Source organism: Protopterus annectens, chromosome 7.part0 (assembly GCF_019279795.1).
Source record: "Protopterus annectens isolate FY-2018-M chromosome 7.part0, PAN1.0, whole genome shotgun sequence".
NCBI classification, from domain to species: domain Eukaryota; kingdom Metazoa; phylum Chordata; order Ceratodontiformes; family Protopteridae; genus Protopterus; species Protopterus annectens.
The window spans coordinates 528,268,520-528,293,819 of record NC_056739.1 but is presented as its reverse complement, the minus strand read 5'-3'; positions in this window follow the sequence as shown (position 1 = coordinate 528,293,819).

Here is a 25,300-nt window from a genome sequence, read left to right as displayed (position 1 = left end):
TGTGTTGTGAAGCCAATTGGACAAGATTACATTTTTCCAGTGGACAAGTGCAAAATTTTTTTGGGAACAGATTATCCTTTTTTAAAGGTGAGAGTGGGATGTTGGGGAAGGATAGTGGTTATATTTGGGGAGGTAAGTTGGGTAGGAAGACAGGCAAGACAGCATACAGGGAAAGTATATGACACATGTGGGAGCTAAATATCTTGGACGGGGTGGGGTGTTTGGTAATGGGAAGCCCACAAGTCCCCAAATGGATAAAGTGGGACTGAAGTCCCAACCCATGGGCAGTCACCATGGCACCTTCATGGCCCTGAAGGTGGCTGTGCTGGGGACTGAGCAGGAGGGACAGGCTGACTCTCCAATTGCGCCACGCGGCCCTCAAGCTGGCATAGCAGATCTCCAAGTTCCTTGTGGAGCTTGCAATGCACCAGACCCCAGACCTGGCTTCTGGTGACAGGATCCTGTCCTCTCCCATGCCCAAGGGGGGGTCAAGCCCCATCCCCTGAGGTGGTTCCACCCAAAGGTGGTGCAGGACCAGTGGATGAAGAGGTCCTGGGGTGGGTCTGAGATGTGCTGGGGCCCAGTGCCATGGCCATATGAGGCAGGAGAGGAGGATCTGCTGCAATCATCCTTCCTTGACGTGATGTGGTGGTGCAGTTTTAGAACATATGTTGGTTAGTGATGGTAAAAATATTCTAGGATTAGTTATAACAGCATGCATGAGTATTCCCATTAAGCCAAAAAAAATGATTTGGAACATTTGCATAGCAAACAGAACACATGCATTTACAAACAAAGACATTGGCAACCTTCAAACACTGAACCCCATGCAATTTGGGTTTGTGAAAGGCTGATCTTGTCTCCTGAACCTGATTGACTTCTTTGAATCAGTCTCCAGATCCGTGGACAAGGGTAAGGTGGTCTACACAGCCTATCTGGACCTCGCCAAGGCCTTCGACATCATCCCCCACTCTGGAATCATAGATAAACTTATTAAGCCGGGCATTAATTTCTACATCACTCGATGAGTTGCCAACTGGCTTACTGACAGAACCCACACTGTAAAAGTAGCTGACTCAAAATCCAGCTTCACACATGTGACAAGTGGAGTACCTCAGGGTTCAGTCCTGGGACCACTCTTGTTTGGTTCATAGGTTCATAGGTTGATACTAGGCTTTTGGCCCTAGGGACAATGCAAGCCTAGCCATAACAATTCCCTGGCTATTTTTTCCCACACTATTTACTTCCCTGGACCCCTGTCTAGCAGGGCGACTGACGTGATCCTCATGGTGAATTTCCTTTCTCCCATCCAATCATCAAGGCTCCTTTTGAAGAGGGCCAAAGAGGCGCTCTGCTTGACATGTATGGGCAGTCTATTCCAGAGTCTGGGGAGTCCCTGGGTAAGGAACCTATCCCTCCGGCATGTTTTGTTTATTGTGATGACAAGGTTTTGATCCCTGGAGCATGTGGCTCTGAGGGATTGGGATTTTTTTAAGTGTAACATGTCCATCAGTTTTGGGTTTGACATGGCCTTGTATGTTAAGCAGAGATCACCTCGGAGTAGACAATATGTGACAGAGTATAGCTGGAGGTTTTTTAAGGCGGTCAGCATAGGGCATCTGCTTTAGACCTGTGCTTTTTTTAGTGAGGTACTTCTCCAGCCTTTCCAGTTGTTGCAGATGTCTTGAGAGGTACATGCAAAAGGGGGCTTTCTCTGAAGTACAGGCTAACACTAAGGGACTCTGGCTAACAAAGTTTGCAGATGACAACAAACTGGGAGCCATTACTGAATCCCCAAATGATGTGGATATTCTACAAAAGGGCCTTAAAGAAACAGATGCTTGGTACCAGAGCCATGGGCTCAAGCTCAATGCCAAGAAATGTATAGTTATCCCCTTTGGGAAAAAACATGTACCCGAGAATTACCACATATGTGGCAGTACACTAAACACCGAAAGTGTGATAAGAGACTTTGGGACACATGTGGATAGTGGTTTCACCTTCGATAATTACATCACCACAACAGTCAGGAAATCCTTCTATGTGGCACAACTCATCATTAAGGGCTTTTCATCCAGAAAAGGAGGTTATTGTCCCACTGTACTCATCCATCATTAGACCCATTATAAAATACAATGCCCCATTTTGTATGTACCTCTCAAGACATCTGCAACAACTGGAAAGGCTACAGAAATACCTCACTAAAAGAATCACAGGCCTAAAGCAGATGCCCTATGCTGACCATCTAAAAAAACTCTACCTATACTCTGGCGCATATCTTCTTCTCAGAGGCGATCTCTGCTTAACATACAAGGCCATGTCAAACCCAGAGCTGTTGGACATGATACACTTAAAGAAATCCCAATCCCTCAGAGCCAGATGCTCCAGGGATCTAAACCTTGTCATCACAATGAACAAAACATGCTGGAGGGATAGGTTGCTGACGCAGAGACTCCCCAGACTCTGGAATAGACTGCCCATACATGTCAAGCAGTGCACCCTTTGGCCCTCTTCAAAAGGAACCTTGATGATTGGATGGGAGATAGGAAATTCACCCCAGGGATCATGTCCATCTACCTGCTAGACAGGGAATTGTTATGGCTAGACTTGTATAGGCCCTTGGGTCGATAGCCTAGTACCAAACTCTGAACCTATGAACCTATGGAACCACAGTGGGCATTACACCAGCATGCAGATTACATTGATAGCCACAAGCCAACAATGATAGTATTTGAACAGGGAACATTAATTGGAGTACATTTCAACGTTTGTAGAACAACAGGACACATGTCCCAACAGTAGGTTTGTGGAAAACAAACCAATTCATTTGTTGTCTAACACACATAAATGAAACAAGTTCAATAGCCTGTATTTTGAGGTTAAAAAACCTTGAGAGATAGGTTTTTAAATCCACTTTGATTCACTGACTTTATTCCTGACCATATATACTTGACTCTACGTTTGCACTCTATAATACAATCTGTGTTGCTTTAATATATGTATAAGTAGGAAACACTAATGAATATAAACACAGCTTCAAGTAATATTGACAGGCACTATCCATTCATTAAACACAAGGAGGATGTACCTGTTACCTTATGCTATACTATTGTGGGTTACCTTGAACTTTTACTTAGGGTCAGGTGATTGAAATTAATAATGACTGTTGTGCTAAAGGGTTTACTTGACACAATAATGTTAGGTTTTATATATTTCAATAGGACTTCCTATTTTTATTTTTAAATTTGAAGACAATGTTTCTGTGAATTTTATACATTTTTATGTGTTGGTATGTGTTTATACACATTAAAATAAGTTATATGTTTACATATTTACATACTTATATTATTTACATATATATTTTTTACTTCGGGTATTTTTTCTATGTTACATGCTTATAGAGGGCTTGTGCATTTAGCAAACCGAACCCTTCCTTAATTAATCAACTAATTATTTAATCAGGAACCAGGAAGGGTGTGTTAGACAACTGATATATAAACTGCACAACCCATGGTTCCCTGTTTGACTTTATCTTCTGATGAAGTTGGTTGTCTCCAACGAAAAGTGTATTGAAACTAGCGCACTTTAAGAATAAACAGTGTTTCGTCAAGGATCTTTGCTTCTATCTGTTCTATTCACAGTTTGACGGTTCTGGTTCTTCAATTCATTTATGTGTTTAGGTTATTGGTGAAGATAAGGTGGGGAAGAGACAGAGATGTCAATTAACAAATGTAGATTCTTGCAGTGATCACAGCTTTAATGATCATTGCTCTACTCATTACTCTACAGGTATCATTGCAACAGCTATGTCCTTGGGTTGGGCAGTGGTGTTTGTGCACAGTATAATTACAGCCTTCTTATAGCTTATTTATACTTTCTCATACCTTTAAGACCTGTGACACTAAACAGCCTATAATTGCAAAGTACCTTGCAAAGGAAAGGGAAAACAGCTCTTGTACTTTAAAAAAAGCACCTACACAGGCATGTCCAAGGGTCAATATCCAGTGATTTTTCCTGTCATCCTGGTGAATCTGGGAATACTGGGGCAATGCAGCAGCTGCCTCATGAACACAGACAACCCTCTCCTCCTACCATATAACACTGCAACCTGTGAGAGATGCACTTACATAGTGAAACTGGAAGCAAAGCTCTCTCCAGCCAAGACTGTGCTAGACAGTCAAGAGGAGAAGGTTAACACCTGCACTACACCCCGAGCAACACATAGCCCTTCAAAACCCACACCATCAACACCCACACATAGCAACACTAAACCCACATATGCGGAGGCTCTTGACATTAACCTGCTCAAGCAACAAGGACCTCTGAAGCTGAAATGCAAGCAAACACCAGTCACAACCAAAGTGACACATAGCTCACAACACCAGTGTGCCACCCAAAAACAGCCCCTAAGGCAAGACAATGTACCCAACACTTTAGTCATAGGTGGCTCTATAGTCAGGTGCACTGATGTCCCACTCACCAGGCTAAACAAATAGAAAATTACAGTCAGCTACCTGTCAGATGCTAGGATCTGCCACATAACGCATGCACTTAAGCACTCCATAACAAGTACAAATACGACTCTGTCATTGTCCATGTTGGAATGAATGACTTGAGATGTAGCTCCTGGACTACATGAAAAGACACAAGGAAGAGCTCTCGGATCATGTGGCCCAGGCAGGTATAACCCTAGCCCTGAGTAGCATCCTGCCTTCTCCCAGAATGACACCACAGTATAAGGAAAAAATGATTGACTTCAACAATTGGCTAAGCTTCTGGTGTCATTCAAAGGGAATCTAGTATCTGTCTGCCTGGGAAGACATGATCAACAAACCATGATGCTTTGCAAGAGATGGTCTGCACCTGTCACCCCTGGGATTCAGGTTACTAGCTAATGCTCTTGCCACCCCTATAGTGCCTTTGTAGGCAAAGTTCAAAGGACAAAACCACCACTGTAACAGATACAAGCATGCAAAATCTGAAGGTAATGCTACTCAATGCTAGAAGTCTAAACCTCAAAATGCACTCTCTCGAGGCACTCCTAAAAATGGAGAACATCAATATCTGTGCAGTAACTGAGACCTCGTGCAAGGCTCCAGAGAGCACCCCAACAATAGCAGGCTACAACTTTTACCACACTTTTCGGCCACCAAACCAAGACCAAAACACAAAAGGTGGAGGAGTGTCCATATTAACCATGGATTTTCACACCTCCAGGCTAGTTGCCTAACACAATGCATCTGAAATTCTCCTGGTGCAACTAACACTAGGGAAGACTGCATTCCAAATTGTAGCTTGCTACAGATCCCCCACCATGTCCCAAGATTCTCACTACCCCTTTCTAAGCATACTGGAAAATATTAAAATACAACCAAACACCCTAATACTGGGTGATTTCAAATACCCTGCCATTAACTGGGAAAACTACTTGAGTACCAACACCTTTTCCCAATGGTTCTTGGAATTCATAAATTCCAACGCCCTGGATAAACTAATCCATTGTGCCACCAGGGGAGCCAATATCATAGACCTGGTCATTACCAACATGGGATATAGATGCTCCTCATCAGTGGTCACTCCCTCATTGGTCAGGTCTGACCATAAGCAAATCCCCCTTGACATCCACATCCCACCCCCACCCCTCAGTAAGGAAACCTCCGTAAAAAAATGTCTCCAAAGCCAACTTCATGCTACTCAAGTCAGAAGTGACAAACTTTATGGCACCCATGCAGACGGGATCCGAAAGTTCGACTGCTGAATCCTACACTAAGGCACTGTATGAGCACATGCACTCGAGCAAGAATCACGCATCCTAAATAGAAAAAAGATGAACTCCTCCAAAAAAAGGAAGCCAATCTGGTGGTCCCCTGCCATAAACAAACTATACAACAGAAGGAAGAAACTGTTGCTGAAAAGAGGAAAATCCCAGGATGCAAAAAACTCCCTTACCCGCCTCAGTAAAAAGCTGAGATCCCTCATAAAATCCTCCAAAGCTAGTTATGAAAATAAAATTGCCAAAGATTCCAAAGACAACCACAAGGCATTCTGTAGTTATGTCAAGAATCTAAATGGCAATGCTCAGATCTGCTCTGAGCTACAACAGAATGGCATTAAATATACTGATCCCAAGGATATTGCCAGTATCCTGGCAGATCAAGTTAGTGCCAACTTCACTCCCCTCTCACCCCCTAAAGGGCCCATCTCAATACCAAAATATTGCCAAATTCCAGTAATGCTGGCCACACAGGTAGAAACCACACTCTCCAAAGCTAAGAATACAGCATCCATGGGACCAGATAACATCCCAGGCTGTGTACTACATGAACTACATAATGAACTGGCACCTCACCTAAGTGTCATGTTTAATCATAGCCTCACCTCAGGCTTCATGCCCACTGAGTGGTGCACAGCTACAGTTATCCCACTCGATAAGGGGGGATCCACCTTGGATCCTGGGAACTACTGACCCATCAGTCTGATGAGCCTGATCTGCAAGGGCATGGAACACATTATCATGGAACTTATAAACAAAGACATTGGCAACCTTCAAAGACTGGAGCCCACCCAGTTTGGGTTCGTGAAGGGATGATCTTGTCTCCTGAAACTGATTGACTTCTTTGAATCAGTCTCCAGAGCTGTGGACGAGGGTAAGGCAGTCCACACAGCCTCTGGACCTCACCAAGGCCTTCAACACCATCCCCCACTCTGGAATCATAGATAAACTTACTAAGCTGGGCATAAATCCCTATGTCACTCGATGTCTTGCCAACTTGCCTACTGACAGAACCCAGACTGTAAAAGTAGCCAACTTCAAATCCAGCTCCAGACAAGTGACAACTGGAGTACCATAGGGTTCAGTCCTGGGGCCGCTCTTGTTTGGCATCTACTTCTCTGAAGTACAGGCCAACACTAAGGGACTCTGGCTAACAAAGTTTGCAGATGACTGCAAACTGGAAGCATTACTGAATCCCCAAATGATGTGGATATTCTACAAAAGGGTCTTACAGAAAGAGATGCTTGGTGCCAGAGCCATGGGCTCAAGCTTAATGCCAAGAAATGTACAGTTATCTCCTTTGGGAAAAAACATGTACCCATGAATTACCACATAGGTGGCAGTACACTAAACACCAAAAGTGTGATGAGAGACTTAGGGACACAGGTGGACAGTGGTCTCACCTTCAATAACGACATGACTGCAACAGTCAGAAAATCCTTCTGTGGCACACCTCATCAATAAGGGCTTTTCATCCAGAAAAAAGGAGGCCATTGTCCCACTGTACTCATCCCTCATTAGACCTATTATAGAGTACAATGCCCCATTTGGTATGTACCTCACAAGACATCTGCAACAGCTGGAAAGGCTGCAGAAATACCTCACTAAAAGAATCACAGGCCTAAAGCAAATGCTGTATTCTGACCATCTAAAAAAACTCCAGCTGTACTGTGTGACATATCGTCTACTCAGCGGCAATCTCTGATTAACATACAAGGCCATGTCAAACCCTGAGCTGATGGAAATGCTCCACTTAAAGAAATCCCAGTCCCTCAGAGCCACACACTCCAGGGATCTAAACGTTGATATCACAATGAACAGAACATGCTGGCAGGATAGGTTCCTGACCCAGAGACTCCCCATACTCTGAAATAGACAGCCCATACATGTCAAGCAGAGTGCCTCCTTGGCCCTCTTCAAAAGGAACTTTGACAACTGGATGGGAGATAGGAAATTCACTCCAGGGATCATGTCAGTTGCCCTGCTAGACAGGGGTCCAGGGAAGTAAATATTGTGGGAAGAAACATCCAGGGAATTGTTATGGCTAGGCTTGTATTGGCCCTAGGGCCGATAGCCTAGTACCAACCTATGAACCTATTAACCTATGAACTTTATACCTTCTCTTACCTGGAAGACCTGTGGAGGGACTTTGTTAATACTACCTGACTGTTTCTAAACATTTTCATAAAATCCTAGTTGAAATTATGCATGTAGCTTACTACCACTCCCGGGATTTTAACCATGGCTGTTTCTGCTAAAATTATAACAAGTGTTTCATCAGAGGGAGGTATTGAGAAATTTCTTTCTTTGCCTTCAGTGATTTCTTACTCATTCTCTCTTTGTTGTATGATCTGATTTTGTAATTACAACATTCTTATACATACATTCCTATACATAGCTTTTCACATAGCACAATGTGGAAAACAGTGGTTAACACAACATTACTATTCAGATATTAGATCTTGGTGCATGACATTTGTAATATCAGCTAATCTCATGTGTTATAGTGGCACTAACTTTGTCAGATGAGACTTGATTGTTTAATGCTTTCAGAGCTATAGTTGCTATGTATAACATGTACACATTTCAAATCATACCATATCAGATTAAACACAACCAGTCCAGGGTTTTGAATTTTATTGACAGGCAATTACAGTTTTATTAATATATGACCTATATGAAACTATTACTGTAATATTGTCTGCTTTATTCAGTACAAACCATACCCATTTTTAATAATGCAAGGTGACATTCTACTCCTTTATATTTATTTGGTATGAATACTACAAGCTAGATTGTTACTCGCGATGCAGCCTTTGTAACCTGCTGGCATGGGCTTCCTGGTTCACAACCTGCTCAGCTGCAGCTGTAATGTAGATATAAAAACATTTATACATACCTATCCATCACATACACAGGATGGACTTTGGTAACAGTTATTGCTTTGAATACTTACACACTGCTGGGACATCACTCCTCTGTCATGCTTCTTGGACCCACTGTTCAAGTGCTCCCTCTTCCTCCTCTTCAAGTCGGCATAGTGATACCCAACCTGCTCACAAGTCCGAGGGATACCAGTGGCACTGTTGAGATCACAGGCAAAACTTTCCCAGGCTTCCAGTTTGTATTGGGAGCCCTGGTACTGGTCCTGCATCAGTCTCACATCATGTTTTTTTTTTTACCAGGAGTCCAACCATGATCTTGGACTCCTGTATGCCCTCTCCAACACCTACTATACTGCCTACAATGGGGAACTACAACCAGTTATGAGCTGTATTCCCACCTGCAAGGTTTAAATACAGCTAATTTCTTACACTTTGCCATGATTGGATGGTTTTGAATATGCTGAACTAAGCTAAGCTATGGGCAAACCTGCGTAGCTAAGGTTGGCAGTGCTTAAAGGGGCAGGTTCAGCACTGCTTACCAATGGGCAAATCCACTTTGCTGGGCTACTCAATACTTAGCATTCATATTTACACAATGTTTATACCTGGTCAGCATAGCTGTGCAATGCTTAGCATCGCTTATGTTTTATTTTATGGACTGCCACCTGTATGGGATTTATTTATCAGTCCTGACATATTATAAATTTGTTTACCTTCCCTGTCATCCCCCAATGTGCTTTCATTACATTTATTCTTGTGAGACTATACTGTATGGGGTACTTGTGTTTATATGGGGGTTTCACAACTTTATTGCACTGGCACCTCACATCAGGCCTAATACACGACTCTAGTTGAGAAATATAAGTTACTTCCTACATAAATATACAAATAAAATTGTAATGAGTTCATATACAAAATGAAAACAGCTTTGGTGAGGCTTGAACTGTGAATCATTACATGCAAGGTGTATGCTCTAACCACTACACTATTGCACTAAAGCTTATGTTGGGTGTCTGTTGCCATTTAACTTCTTGTGCCATTTAAGCTGGGCTAAACATAGCTAAGCAACCGGCACACCCCTGCAGCTACGCTTAAACTTTGTTGCAGATGTGAGAAAAAAAAAGATTTATTTGTTGGGGGCTGTGCTTTGCGAATGTTATTGACATATAACTTTTCACAGTATGTCTGGATTTTTGCCTTATATTCTTGGTCCACTTTTCATAAAGTTGTGGCTCTCTGGCATATCATTAGAGATTGAAGTTTGACAATAATGACAGACATTTGTGTTTTATACTTCATACCCTTCAGAAAATTCATGCTAATACAAAACCTGTTATTCTATCAACTTTCTAAGTTTGTAATAATAATATTTTACAGTTGTCCCTTATGGCTTTGTCCAGATTTCTTACTCTAATAGGTCGAGAATTATGCGTTTTAGATGTCATACCCTTCACAAAATTTATTCTAACGCAAAACCTGTTATTCTATCAACTGTCTAAGTTTGTAATAGCATAATTAGCAGTTGTTCCTTATGGCTTTGTCCAGATTTCTTACTCTAATGGGTTGAGAGGTGTGATGAGTGATCTCGTTCTTTTTAGATTGCCATACATTTATTGTGAGAGCACTGCTCTCAGACATGCCCCCTGCGCACGTACACATCCCCATGTATGTATTAAAGCATGGCAGCGTGCCTTCATAAATATGCATGGTGCTCTGCCGTGCTGCATGGGAACGGTCCCTATTCCTGCACAGACATTTGCTGAATCTGGGGGATTGTTTTGTGTTTAATGTTCAGAGTCTGCTTCTTGTGAATACTGAATGATAAATGTGAATATAGTAATATAAGCATTGGTTATGGACAAGACAAAATCAAAAAAGAAACCATAGAATAATGAGCATTTACACCCCTCACCATGAAACATAGCATTCCAGGCTTGATGAGTTTTTCATTCAAGCCTCTTCCTAACTAAACCATGTAAAAAAAAACAGTATTTTGCTACTACTTCTATCAAATAAACATCTAAATATTTAATAGATATTATATGTGAATATAGAAGAATCATTTGCCTGGAGAGATAAATATTAAGTGATAAGCTTACTGTATATGAACATTTCATTCATGGATAAGGTGGTAACTACCCGACAAATAGCCATTCATTGTATCTCTATACTATATGAAAGTAGAATAAAACATTTTGTATATTAAGAAAATTTAACCTAACCACATAAATATTAAGTGATAGACACACTGTACATGAAAATTTAATTCATGGATAAGGTGGTAACTGCCAGTTGAATAGCCACTCATTGTGTCTCTATAATATATGAATGTAGAAAAAAAACATTTTATATACTAAGAAAATTTAACTTAACAGTACATAAATATTAAGTGATAGGCTTACTGTGTACGAAAATTTCATTTGTGAATAAGGTAATAACTACCAGTCTAATAGCCACTCGTATCTGTATACTATATGAAAGTAGAATAAAGCTTTTTATATATTAGGAAAATTTAACCTAACAGCACATAGATATTAAGTGATAGGCTTAATGTATATGAAAATTTCATTCATGAATAAGGTGGTAACTGCCAGTCAATATAAATGGAGCCCTTCTTGATAAAACTACATTGATTATAATGCCATTTCATCATGCAAAGCATTAAAAATAGTGAGCATTGTTTTTTCTGTAAGAGATTTGAATGAAATGTCCATCTTGTAAACAATGTTAGGGGAGGAACCCAGGACCTGAAAATGTTCACCAGCCATGTAAAAAGGTGATACAGGTTTTTTTTATAATCACAGACTTGATGTCCAAAAAGTCCAAATTAAATGTGAGAACTAGGGACTTTCTGTAGTTGCTTAAGGTTGCAACTTGGCCATTACTACCAGTGCAAGAAACCCCTTTCCCGATTAAGGGAAAGAAAATATACTGGTCCTGTTTGAATGTAACCTCTCCCATAATAACATTAAGAAGGTTGGAGGGGTAGCCCTGTACCACAAATATATATTTTTTAATTTTGTACTCTCCTGGAGAAAGGTCTCCTGTTGTGAAATCATGTGGACAAGCCTAACCATCTCTCCCTTGACCACTGCCTTCTTTTGATGTAGCAGATGCCAACTGGAGAAATGCAGCAGAGTTACTGGCTTCTTACAGATGTTTGATTCAAAACAAATATTGCCTCTATTTTTAGAAACTCTGACACTTAGGAAGTCAATGTGGTCAACAGAGTAGTTCAAGGCAAACCTGAGAAACTCAGTGCTGTCATTCAAGTAACAAAAAAAAAAATCCATTGAGCTTTTCAAGCCCACCAGTCCAGAAGATAATAATGTCATCCAAGAAATGGCCATGCAAACTCCACATGTTGCTGTAACAAGATTGAAAAACAAAATTAAATTCCCAGTGGGCCATCACTAGGTTATAGTAGACCAAGGCACGGGTGGCCCCCATAGCTACTCCAGTACTCTGTCTAAAATGTTGCCCCTCAAAACAGATGAAGTTGTTTTCCAGGACAATTTCCATTAATGCCCTGAGCAGCTTGATCTTACCAGTGTACTTTGAAACCACACATAATCATAGAACCACTCTATACCCAGATTATGGGAAATAACTGAAAAGAGGTCCTTTATGCCATGGTGACAGAAATAATATCATCACCGTATATGTCCCTGGAAACTCTTTTCAAAAAATCTCATGAGTGTTTATAGAGATGTGCATTATTAGCCACCACCTCTTTCAAATAGAAATCAATATAATGGGCCTAGGCAGAAGTTTTTGAATCTTTAGCATCTACAGTTGGATGCAGCTGTCGATCATATATGTCCTTATACACTTTGGGAATGCCAAATAGGGTGGGAGAAAAATTCAAAGTCGATCTGTGAGATAAGACCTTCTGTCAAAAAATCTTCCAATGTGACATCAATTTTTCGATAAGCAAGGTTCCTTTCATTAGCAAAGTAAACATTTGGTTAATGCAATCACTGGTGTTCATAATGACCAGGTCACCCTCCCACAATCAGGCTTCATTAGCCTGACCTGTTTGTTGTCTGTGATATGGCTCAACAATGACTGTTCTTCCTTTGTTAGACTGAATCTATCCCAAGTAATTTAAAAAAGCAATCAATATCTAATATTGGACTAACACATTTTCTCAAAAAGAGTAGTTATAGGATGTGATGGGGGGGTTGAAAATACTGAGTTTATGACATTTATTAGAGGTGTTGGGGTCCAACTGGTCCCTGTGGGCAAAATATAGACTTATGTTAAGCTTATGGGTAAAAAGTTTTAAATCAATAAGGATGTCATCCACACAAGCTTTACTTAAGAGTAGAAAGGTGAGACGATTCTCAAACAATTGGGCCCATTTACAGTCAACCCCAAAGTCATTCTAATTAAACATTTTAAAATCATGCCTGAAGTTAAAGATAATCCATCCATTCACTATCTCCTGTTTTTTTGTCCCTCTATTCACCCTTCTCCTGCTGTTCCATTGAACCTGTCTTCCCTGTTGCAGGTTGTGCGGTGATCTGTTCCATATTTTCTCTGATCTTCTGGGTAAAGGGAAATCCAATTTTAAAAATTTCAGTGAATCTCTACAAATGTGGGACTCATGAAACACAAACTTCTTTAGCTTTGCATCAAGGAATCTAAATATAGGATACGTAATAGACCCTCTTGCATCTACAAGAGGATGCATGGGAGGTTGTTGAATATCCTTATGTAACTTCAGGAGGCCAAACATAACCGGGCACATAGAATGTTGAACTGAGAGATAATTATACACCTCTGTTGTAATAGAGCCATCAATAAAAAAGTCCTGAAGTTCAGTTTTGATGCTTCTGTAAGCCTCTTTTAATTTGTTAATGTATGCTTTAGTATAAGCATTACAATTTAAGACTTATTTCATTTTCCTACAACAATCAAGTTTATTCGTTAAAACTAGCCCACCCCCCTTTATCGGGCTTCATAATCCTGGGTCTATATTACCTTACTGAATGATGAAAAGAGCAAATGCTCTTTTATCTAACCTAAAAGATCAAAACCACTAAAGACCAAAGACACGAAACAGTGATTTTTTTTCCCAGGGAAAGAAAATGCTGCTCTGCAAAAAAAAAAAATAAAATACAACAAAAAAATTCAAACACAAAATGAAGTGGGGGGGCTTCACCCCCCCCCCCAATGTGGAGGGCTGTGCATCCTACATCCTCCCTACTTAAATATACCAGCTCCAAGAATTCACCATAGTGGAGGAAATGGCAAAGTCCCAAAGACGGCTCACTGATTTTTTTCCATGGGAAGAAAATCGATGGTCCGTGTCTTCGCTGTTTAAGGGTTTCAACCTTTTAGGTTCAATGAAAGAGCGTTCGCTCTTTTCATCATTCGATAAGGTAATATAGACTCCATAACCCTCACCTCATTTGTTTTTTCTTTAATTTTCATTAGAAAGTTAAATTATGTTCTATCCAAGTTATATTTTCTCCTTTCACTTTGATTAACACCCATACTACGAATATCTGATTTACATAATTTCTCAAAACATTGAATTGTAGGGTGTAATGGGTGATTATAAGTACTTGAAATGGTTAAGGGATTCAGGGAATTCTTAAAATTTTGAAACATTAAATTAAAATTCAGTTTCCTTGTATGTTGTTTCAAATCCATTAAAACAAATGCACTGTCAGTAGATTTGTGCGGTACAAATGTTAGGCCCTTTGCAAGTAAATCACAATGCTTCAAATCAATAACCATTGTAGAAAAATTAAACACATTAAAATTGCCTACAAAATTACTGTCTGGTATATTGTATTTTGAGCCAATAAAACATATGTTATGTCCTGTGCTTGGTTTACACTTTGTAATTGCCATCTCTGAGCCAGCAAATTACCTCCATCAGCAGTTCTAATAACAGTTCAATTAAAATTAAGATTAAAGTCTTTTATGTCCTGTTAAAGTTGTTCTTCCCTATGTAATTTCCATGTTGGGCTTGTATTCCTCCCCTCCCTAAAAGGTTTGCACCCCATCATAGTTCCATTTATTCTACGGGGGGGGGGGTTCATCTCCTTTTGATTTTTCCACTGTTGTGTGGGTTGTTAATTCAGGGGCCTGTAAGCTTTGTTTTTCAGCCACTCATACCTCCTCAATTCTGGGAACTGTTGTGGATCTAAAATACAATTTTTGTTTTCATTACTAAAAATTTGTTCAACAGATCCTTGACATCCCACTTCTCTGTCATTATTGGGTTGCAAGTTATAAATCTATCCCCAAGTCTGTGATGGAGAAGGTTTTGAGTATGCCATATCAGTTTCATAGTCATTTTTATCCCTTAGAAGTGTTTTAACTTTTCTATTTTTTATTACAGTAACCTGTTTCTCCATACTTTTAAATATCCAAATGTACTCAAATTTATAACTTGCATATTCAGAATCTTCCATAATCATATTATCAGTTCATGTTACCTGGGTAATCAGTTCATCTACATACCCTTGTTATGCCTAACAATCATTTCATGTAGTCTTTTCCATGCTTAACAAACAACTTCAACAAATCAACATACAAATGGGACCCTGCTTCTATCCCATTCAGGAATCACCACATATGTAGTCCCTTGGGCACTATCCCACCTTTAATGCATTCAACAAAGTACACAATGTCCATTTGCAGTCTTTTAATTTTTGATAATTTATAATCAAAATCTTTTAATAATTCATTTATGTCTGAACTGGTAACTTGCATACCTGAATCATAGCTAGGGCTGGTATTTGTCCATAACCAGTCATTAAGGTTTGGTGGTTCATTGAACTGTCAATTGTATGTTTCCCAGCCATTCTGAGATGTAGCCTGTCCTTCATTCGTATTCACCAAAAAAAAAGGATTTAATTGTTGCTATAGTAAAGGTCACATCATTCATTGTTCTCCTCCAGCTAAACAGTTCCCGGTCTCACTATTCATAAGTACATCTCTGGGGGTTGTGTCTATGATTGCTTCTAAGCACTGAGATAGTTGCTGGACCAGAGCGGTAAGATTCACCACAGTTTGCTGAAGAAACATAATATCTGGGTCTTGCGTGAATAAGGGTGGTGCTGTGTCTGTTTGCAAGTCGGAGGAAATAATCACAAACCAATAACATGAAAAACAGTATCAGCTGACTAACTATTCAAAAGCAGAAACAGCACTCCACAGGCATGAACTAAACCAAACTTTACCACGTATTTACCAAAATACTAAACCAATCCAAGTGATTTTATTGAAAAATCCACAGATAGATAAACACTTTTGTTCTTATTCTTAAGAACTTGTTCAGATAACAAACATTTTCAATACTAGAATTTAAATATTAATTCAAAAAAATGCCACCACATCAGTTGTTCACACACCCTCTGTGCCAACCAATCAAAATTTCAAAATTCACATTTTCTGCAAAAGCTATATAGGCATTCCAAATGATTAAAGAATAAAATAATAAAACATACTTAAAAGACATATTATTAATGACTAAGTGACTAAGTATGTATAAAAAATAAATTATATATATATATATATATATATATATATATATATATATATATATATATATATATTTTTTTTTTTTTTTTTTAAATATATACACTTTTATCTATCTTAAGATTTAAATTTCAGCAGAGGACTTATGGAAACATGATCATTTAACCCTGCCCCGTTTATTGCAGTTAAGTGTAATTGCCAGTATAATTCTCATTCGTCAAGCTGTAAAGTCCAAGTTCCACCTGTTTCATTTACCTCCACACAGTCGGTAACAATAAACTTAAAACCATGGTCCTTCTCTTCAATACAACGTTTGCTAAGGGCACTAGTTTCCTTTTTATTCCATATGTCCCACAGATCCTGATAAGGGGGGGGGGCTAGTTATAATGAATAAACTTGATTATTGTAGGAAAATGAAAGAAATCTTAAATGGTAAGACTTATATAAAAGCATACATTAATGAATTAAATGGGGATTGCAGAAGCATCAATAATGAACTTCAGGACTTATTTACTGAGGGCTCTGTTACAGTGCAGGAGTATAGTTATCTTTCACTTCAACAACCTACGGCCCAGGTTATGTTTGGCTTCCCGAAGTTACATAAGGATATTCAACAACCTCCCATGCATCCTCTTGTAGACACAAGAGGGTCTATTATGTATCCTATAGCTAAATTCCTTGATGCAAAGTTAAAGAAGTGTGTGTTTGATGTGTCCCACATTTGTAGAGGTTTGTGGGAATTTTTAAAATTGATTAATAACATTGGATACAAAGAGACATAAACACTCATAACTGTTGACATCAAGGATTTATATACAGTGATTCCACATGAAATAGGAGTGGATTGGATGGTGAATATCTACAGTAGAACAGGATAGGACAGGGTACAGTAAACCTCTTTGCACAAATGATCGAGATGGTACTAAAAATAATTTTATATTCTTTGGCAAAGAGATCTATTTGCACCAAAAAGGTGTTGCCATGGGGGCAGCCTGTGGGGGGGGATCTATTTGCAAACACTGTTGTTTTGAAATGGGAGAGAAAATACTTATTTGAGTCCTCATATTTTTCTTTTTGTAAGGCATATACCCACTTTTTGCATGATATATTTATTCCGTGGCATGAGCCAAAGGATGAAATTAGTGAATTTATGACTTATATTAATACAGCTACAGAGTTTTTAAAGTTTAACCATACTATGGATGATTTAAATATAGCATTCTTAGATGCATGGCTGGTAAAAGACATTCAAAACTAGAGGTTGTTATCTAAAATATTCACAAAAGAGACGTATTCTAATAGTTTCTTACATTTTTCAAGTTCTAACCTATTTAAGCAGAAGAGGGAGGTAGTTAAAGGACAGTTTGTCTGAACAGTCCATATGGTGACCACTATGGAATCTTTTTTGATGAATGTGATGTTTTAAAACATATGTTTCAAACAGGGGTCATCCTTTGGAACTGGTAAATGACATTCCCCTGGATTCACTAACCTTCCTGCACGGAAGCAGACATTTAGGAGCAGGATGGCAGCGTGCCATGCATATTAATGAAGGCATGCCGCCTGAGCTCCTAAATAGATACGGAGCATGTACGAGTGCAGGGGGTGTGCCTGAGAGCAGAGCTCTCTGAATATATACACCCCTGCAATCAAGAACAGCAGTAAAGGAATAAGAATGAGCGAGACTGCTCATAGGTGTTCACATACCCTCAGCAACATCCCCCCCAAGTTTACAAGAGCAATATCTAAAACAGTAAAGATAAATAAGTTCTTTTTTTTTATAAAACAGATTAAATTTAACCATAATTGTGCAGGTTTGCCCATCGCTTAGCTACGGTTAATGCAGCTTAAATGGCACAAGAGGATAAAAATCAAGATATATGCAAATGAAGCAGTACAGCAATAGTGTAGTGGGTAGAGCATTTGTCTTATGACCAGTCATTCTGGGTTCGAGTCCCACTCCAGTAAAATCCATTTTCCATGTCAAATCACTTTATGATCAATTTATTTTGTTGCATAACCTACAACATAACATTTATTTGTGAAATGGAGTACTACATTAAATGCAGATGTGAGGTGTTATTGTCATAATATTGCAAAGTCCACAGATAATCACAAGTGTCCCATACAGTATATGTACACAGGAATCAGGGATACAAATGGAAGGTAAAATGTGTAATGAATGATAAAGCCATACAGTTGCCAAATTCACCACCTTCCGAAGAACCATTAGACTTTACTGTCTAAATTAGTGAGGTGATAAGCTGGTGTAAGCACTAGTAAGCAAGAGTAAGCATATTTAAGCAGTAGTAAGCAGGAGTAAGCATATTTAAGCAGTAGTACGCAGGTTTAAGACTGTTTGCGCAGGGGTAAGCAATGCGCACACAGGTTAAGCAATATCGAAGCTAACACTCTGTAAGCATATTTAACTAGAGGTTAGCATTGCTTACCTTTGGCAAACCCATGCAAACTCACACAAATCTGCTTACAGTTGCTTAAAAGTGCCTTAATCAATCTGTATGCATCAGCTGCTGTTCTGGCCAGAAACAAAATAACAACCTTTGCAGGACTTGAACCCAGGACCCTGTACACTAAGTAGTTAACCACTAAGCCATCACAGCAGTACATAAACTTGAGGTATCACCAAACAGATCCTCACTATAAGAAATACAAACTGAACATGTGAAAGGAATCTATATACAGTTTTATGGTGTATAACCGAATACAAGACATAAATATGTGAACTGGAGTACTGCATTAAGCCCTGATGTGAGGTGTCATTGTAATAAAGTGCTGAAATCCCCTAATAAACACAAGGACCCCATACAGTGTACATACACATGAATCATGGATACCAAACACATATATAATGTGTAATGAATAATAAATCAATGCCATAATGCAAATATAATGCAATTTAAATATTAAGCCCAGCTTAGTAGGTGCAAGCAATATGTATGCCAGCTAACTCAGTCTTCCCATTGGTATACCCCTTTAAGCAATGCTAACCTTAGGTAAGCAGCTTTGCCCATAGCTTAACCTTTTCAAAACCATCCAATCATGGCAAAGTATGGGAAACCAGCCCTATTTAAACCCAATAGGCGGGAATACATCTCATAACTGGTTGTAGCTTCCCCTTAGAGGCACAATGTCTGGAATGGGAGAGGGTGAGCACTTTTGGACACAGCGCTGGGGCATGCAGGAGTCCAGAGTCATGGCAGGACACCTTGTGAAAGACAATGACCAGAGACTGCTGCAGGGCCAGTAACAGGGTTCCCAATACAAAGTGGAAGCCTGGGACCATCTCGCTCGTGACCTCACCAGTCCCACTGGCATACCCCGAACTGGTGAGCAGGTCAGGCATCACTATGCCGACCTGAAGCAGAGAAATGGGGATCTCTTGGATCAGTGGATCTAAGAGGCTAGCAGGACAGGGGAAGTCCCAGTCATGTGTATCAGTCCACTACCTGTTTAATAATTGCCATCTCATGTATATTATGGATAGGTATGGCTAAATATTCCTCTTATGTCTTTCACAATGGCAGGTGAGCAGGCTATGAACCAGGAAGCCTATGGCTTTAGACTGCAGTGGTTGCAATGAAAAGCAGTTTAGTAGTACTCTTGCATGAACTGTCACAGGAAATAAATCTAAAAGTAGTAGTAAGTTAATTGCCTGTATAAAACATGTATTGTTTAAGGCATGTACTGCATACATCAGAGAACTGGGCAGGAAGAGTCTCATATAGGTTGTATGTAAATAAAAACATAATAGCCTGACAATTAAGGTCTAACTGCTGGACTGCATGTGTTCACTCTGATATCATATGGTAATGTAGAGTTGCAATCACTTAATAGTACTGATGTAGTAAGCACTGTTACTCACACTGTGCTACTTAAATAAATTGTGTACGAATGTCTGTATATGACTGTTGTAATCCCAAGAGGTCAAATAGTACAACTGACAGACTCAGACAGAAAACACTGAAAAGGCAGACAACAAAATTCAAATAGCACACTCAACTGCGATGTGAACTATTGTATTTTTTGCACACACAACCATGGTTCGAATCTTGGGAGTGGTAGTAGGCTGTATGCAGACTCCCCACAAGTGTACAGAAATGTCCAGAATGTCCAGTTATTTGGCCCATATCTGCTGGCTGTTACACTGCCCCCTGCCATATCAGTCTGATAATTTCTGACATTTAGGCAGCATTTCATGTCATATAACTGACTGTCAGACCTATACATATTTGGAAAATATCAAATAAAACAAACTAAAGGTTTAAGAGGCAATGGTCGAAATATGTCCTGGTTCACCTGCATGTGGTGAAGACATGCCCAGAGTGTGTGCAAAAAGAGATGAACAGGTATATGCATAACATCATCCTGGAATCTGGGAGATGTGTAGAAAAAGTTAGGTGGTGTTAACAAACAATACCTCCACAGATATACCAGGTAAGGGGTGTATACTGCAGGTAAAATGAGTTCATGTATATAGTAGTCAACAGACATAACACTGTCCAAACTAAGAAAATAGGGTAGTGTACTAATACCTGTAAGGTACAAATCACAAAACTGATTAGGAAAGTAATGTGAACTACAGGAATATACTAGTTGTTAAATGACATCTCCCCCCCTACCATATCTGCAACAATAAACTAAATACACAACTCAGTTGGTATGTGCTGACTTAACTCTACTGTTGGGACATATCTCCTATTGTTTGATAATTATTTTAATTTGTTTCTATGCATGTGCCATGTTGAAATACTCCCATATTGGTGGCATGCTGCCATAAATGTAACTGCATGCTGTTGTAATGACCACTGTGGTCCCATGTATGCTTGTGTTCTGTTTGTTATGCAACTGTTCCATATCTGGTGTTTGGGTTAATGGGAATATCTGTACATGCTATTATACCTAATCCTGGAATATGATGACTATTACTAACCCACATATGTTGATAAATTTAAACACCATAGCACGTTTGGAAAGGCCGGTCTAGGTGGACCCATCTGTCACACCAGAGCTGGCCATGGCACTGGGCACCAGCACGTCTGTGGAACAACCTGGAACCTCCTCATACACTGGTCCTGCACCATCTTCAGGGGGAACCACTTCAGGAGATGGGTCTTGCCCCCCCCAGGACCAGGCTCGGACCCCCCTCACCAGGTCCGGGTCGTGGTACGTAGTGAGCTCCTGAGGGAGGTCGGAGACCTGCTACACCAGCTCGAGCATCGTGTGTCGCAACTAGAGGGTTGGCCTGGCCCTCCTACTCAGCCCCTAGCACAGCCACCTTTGGGACTGTGAAGGTGTAGTGGTGACTGCCCATGGATTGGGACCTCAGTCCCACTGTTTCCACTAGGGGGGCTCAAGGGCTTCTGATTTCCCAACACCCTTCCCCATCAAGGTGCTTACCCCCCACATGTATCATATACCACCCCTGTATGCGTCTTGTCTTGTCTGTTAATCTACCCAACGTACCTCCCCAAATATAAGTACTATCCCTCCCCAACATCCCACTCTCACCTGAAAAAAGAGCAATCTGTTCCCCAAAAAATCTCACCCCATGCATAGCTGTCCATTTTGCACACATGTCCACTGGACACATGTAATCTGGTCTAATTGGCTTAACAACATATTATTGTTGTCCTCACCCCTCTCTTAGGGGTATGAGTCTCCAGAGCTATCTCCAAATTCAGTGTATATGCACAGCTGTTGCTGTATAAGAAATGGGCAGCTATGGACCTTTACTACACCTTTCCTGCACATCCCTAGCTAATTTCCCTTATGTCTTTCCCTCTTTGCGCCCATTTTTCACCACTTTTCTATCAACACTTTTTCATTTCTTTTAATAAAAATTAGCGAGGGGGTAAGCGGGAGTGAGCAGTTTTAAGCAGCAGTAAGGGGGTTTAGGCCTGTTTGTGCGGGGGTAAGCAATGCCTACACAGGTTAAGCAATTAAGAAGCTAAATGAGTATAAGAAACTGTAACCGGAAGTTAGCATTGCTTACCTGCATGCAAACCCACAAATCCAAGATCACACTATAGTGCAGTAAAGGGAATATTCCCTTCCCGCACTCTATGGCAATCTCCATTCTACACTTCGACATTTTTGCACTTCGAGGTTTGAAGTTCGAAGTTTTGTGCTTTGGACTTAGCTTTTGAGGTAATGATATAAACCCATAGCAATGTATATATGTAAGCATATATATATATATATATATATATGTGTGTGTGTGTGTGTGTGTGTATACAGATATATAGCTATAGATATATAAGAGAACATAAATACATTTATGACTGCAGGCACCTTTAATAGGGGTGAGGGGGCCCAAGTGACATATGTCTTGTACGTATTGATATTACCACCCCCCAGCCAAAAAGGTCTGTCCTACAATTCAGTACAAACTCCATAACCAGAGCCCGACACAACATGGGCACAAGATGTTAACAGTAATCCATCACACCTGTATGATGTCAGGCTGGTATGAATAACATATCATGCAGTATAGTCTGGCTACCATAGGGAATGTGCAACGTGTAAGCAATAAACATTTCTAAGATACATATGCACACACACACACACACACACACACACACACACACACACACACACACACACACACAAACATATATATATATATGTAACTGCACACACACACACACACACACACACACACACACACACACACACACACACACACACACACACAGATATGTATATGAAGATACATATTTAGAGGGTGCACAACATATGGAACAGCTTGTATTCCTTCAGTTGCCACTTTACCAAATAGTCACCCATACAAAAGACAATTGTTGCCTGAAACATATACCCACAGAGAGGTCAAAGGATATAACACCACAGACAGGTCTGCATACATGAGAAAGCTTTATTTATGTACTATTACAGTTGTATATGCCATGTCATATAGCTGTTTAGACTTTGAAATACATATAAACAGACTCATGCAACTCTCAAACAAATCAATTAATACAGTATTCTGGAAAGCATAACATATGTTGCTGTCCATGCCAAGGACTTCAATTAGTACAACAGTGAAGACAGACTGGGCCACAGGAGAACAATCACTCAACAGTAAGTAATGCAGATGTATAGTCCAGCAGCCTCTATCTACTGTCTGTATGCAATCCCTAGGGGGAAAGGACATCACTTGACACAATGGGATGTATTTGTTACATAACAAGGCAAAACTGAAACCATCACAATCACACTGACAAAAAGAGTAGTCTGTATGGCAGGAAGCAGTGGGCCTGCATTTTCTCAAGGTGAATTGTATGGTAATGTACATCCAGATACCTTAAGGCAGCTTACCCCTGATATCCCTCACATGTTGTAACAGTCTAGGTAAGTTAAGGTGCATCCCACCCACATAGACTGACATACAGGGGCATATACCACTGTTACATACACTGTCCTCTGGACTGCAGAGGGGCACACATGTATTGTGCAGATGAGGCCCACACATATAAGGACCCAACCACACAATATGTATGGGGCCACAACAGTAGTGGAATGATGGCAGGAATGGTAGCATGACATACTCACAGCCCCCTTCATAACAACTATTGACAGCATGTTATATGGACAAAGCCTGGTATGTAGGTGGAGGATAGAGGCAGGAACACAGGCCCATATGTGAAATAGTGTTGGCATACACTAAGCAAGTTGCTGGTGCTTCAGGATAGTCTGCAACATACCTTAGTCAGAAATATGAAGTCAGAAACACAAATGGATGTAGTCATGTACTGATAGCACTCAACACACACACTGCCAGTGAGATATCTGACACAAGATCTGTGTGGTGAACAGACAAAACTTAACAGGCACACCTCTGGCCATCAAGTGGATAGGCCGACAGTTGAGAGCTATGCAGACAGACTGCTGTATGTGTTAAACTAGTATGTACACACAAACCCTGTAACACTGTTGCTATACAATCCACACAACAACATGACTTACACTCTGTCTGTAGTTCTGGAACCTCATAGAAATATGTAGCTGGAATGAGTGTGCAAGTTCTCTTTTAAGAGGTATTGCTACCTGCTGTCTGTAACACTGCTGCCCACACACAGGAAGGAAGTCCACCATACAGGAAAGGTAAAGGGACCACGCTCACATGATGTAGGGGTTTATAGTAGTTGGTTGCCATGACAGTGGTAATTGGAAGTACTACACAGCATGCTGCATCCAGGTAGCAAGTGGAGGACACTGACTGGTGCAGAGGCCATCACCTGATCATGTGCATCACCTACTAAAGCCATGCTGCAGTCAATTCCAAGCAGCTCAATCTATTTACTAAAGAGAGAGAGAGAGAGACGGAGAGAGACAGAGAGAGAGAGAGAAAGAGAAACCAGATCAACAACCAAACCCAAAACCAAAACAGAAACAAAGAAAGCAAGCTAAGACCATAGCCAAGGAGAAAAAAAAACGCCTACAAGGAAACCATCCACAACAAACTTAATTCCCACAGCAGGTATGTGAAGTATATATGCATGTAATTGACTGTAGTACTCGGTCCATAATACTGGGATGGATGATATGGGATGATATATATGTGCCATCGGGTGTTGCTGTTGTAATGATGTTCAGCTGAACAACTGCTATGGACAATAGAGTCTGTCTTCGTGGGTAGTGGTCCATACCCATCAACTGTGCAGAGCAGCACTGACTGACAAGATGTAAGCCAACATAATGTGTGTTGTGTAATGGAAAGGATGTATATTACTGTGGCCAATAGCTGGTGGCGGAAGTAATGCCATAATGATGGACACGTGGGTTCCAGAGCCCACCACTTACAGAACACTCAGGTTAACATGTATTGTAGCATGCTGAAATGCCATAGGTATATAATAGGCTTACCTGCAATCTGGCCCTATATATACTCCCCTACTTTCAGGCTGTGTCCATATGTGGTACCTGTTTGTGTTGTAGCAAGGCAGAACAGTTCATCTGTGCAGGTAGGAGAGTTAGAGATTGTGGACCAGATGTATGAATGTACCCCGTATATAGGTATGTATATGTGTATACACACCCACACTCACACACACACACACACACACACATATATATATATATATATATATATATATATATATATATATATATATATATACAT